The sequence below is a fragment of the Aplysia californica genome, unplaced genomic scaffold (genome assembly GCF_000002075.1).
Source record: "Aplysia californica isolate F4 #8 unplaced genomic scaffold, AplCal3.0 scaffold00665, whole genome shotgun sequence".
Classification (NCBI taxonomy): Eukaryota; Metazoa; Mollusca; class Gastropoda; order Aplysiida; family Aplysiidae; genus Aplysia; species Aplysia californica.
Window position 1 is genome coordinate 265,696 of NW_004797935.1, and position 1,456 is coordinate 267,151.

General features: G+C 40.1%; 1 protein-coding gene across 1 annotated transcript in view; it reads left to right on the plus strand.

The window, feature by feature from the left end:
- Positions 1 to 1,456, plus strand: part of LOC101855139 — a gene marked incomplete in the record, with an annotated part of 46,051 nt that overhangs the window by 36,754 nt on the left and 7,841 nt on the right.

The window sequence follows — 1,456 nt, forward strand, 5'->3', positions numbered from 1 at the left end:
CTCACACACACACACACACACACACACACACTCCCAAAAAAAAATCACACTTAGTTTCCAAAATGACTTTGCCTTTGAGGATTTGAACCAGGGCCGTGTACATCATCGTCCAACCTTGCAGTGGCCCACCACTTCGCTACCATAGAATTACAAAGTTCTGTCTGCTGCTCAGTAGGCCAACTTGGTTTTGGGAAATTTGAAGTTCAAAATTGTGAGTTTCCCAACTTGGTCAAGCCTTTTCGAAAGCTATTCTTTAAATATCTTGATAACGACTCCAAATGGTCGCTTTTAAGCACAAGAGGGCTATCCCGAAAAATGCTGATTTGAGTAAATCGAAGGTAAAGTTTTTTAAAAGAATGGAGAGTGTTCTCTATAACCAAACAAATATTCACACCAATGAAACCAAACTTTTCTTATAGGCAGGGCAATGCCCTCTTTTGGTGTAGGTCAAGATTTCTGGAAACCCCCGAAATGTGGGTTCTTAAAAGCGACTAAATAATCTTACTATTTTGATAGAGCAGGTGTACATTTGGTTTCTGACCTCATGGTCTTAGTAACTTAAAACGGCCCAGAATGTCAGATAAAACTTTGTAATTCTAAAGTAGCGATTTGATATGAGACTCACTATGTCTAGCTGACTTGACATCTCTGCGTGTGCCTGCAGTGACGTTCATAGTCACTCAGGACCGGCTGGTATGCGGGTAGCGTATCGTTTCTAAATTAAGAGCGTGGGATAACAGGTGGCGTTTTACTAAGCTGCAGAACTTTAACTACCAACAGGAACGTTTAATGTGGTATTTTAATAACTTCAACAACAAATTCCGCGCGCCATATTGCCACACGTTGATATCAGCATCTTTCCGTGGTCTTACCTTTAAAAAAAGACCTATAGACTGAAAATGAAGTTCAAAGACGAAAAACAAAAGAGCCCACTGCACAAAGTGGACTTTAGTTCAGTGTTCAAAGTGCAAAGGGCTTGGTTAGCCTTAATTTTATGTTCAGTTCAGGATGAAGTGAGAGACATTCCGGAATCAATAACATTAATATTTCTCTCAGTCGAAGATCCTACACTAATAATAATATAAGATCTTTGCCTCAGTTCAACCTGAAGATAGATCTGGAGAGTATCCAGAATTGATTTTATTTTCTCTCAGATTATTGGCGAACGGAAGACGCAGCAATTCACTACGTCAGACATCAGGGGCAGTACATTCTCGTCAGGCGCCGTAAATTCTCGTCAGGGACGCCATACCGTTGGAATGCGAGACTTGATGAGCTTTAATGAGCATAAAGTTTTTCTTCTTTTTGTTCTAATGTGTTTCTAGCAAAGACGTCGTCTTCTTTTTGTTGTGTTATAATGTGTTTCAGCTCAGCGATTTTGGTGGGAACGTTTACTGTGGCGTGGGTCTTTTGTGGGGTTAATTTTATAATTCTTTTTTTTTTTTTGGGGGGGGGA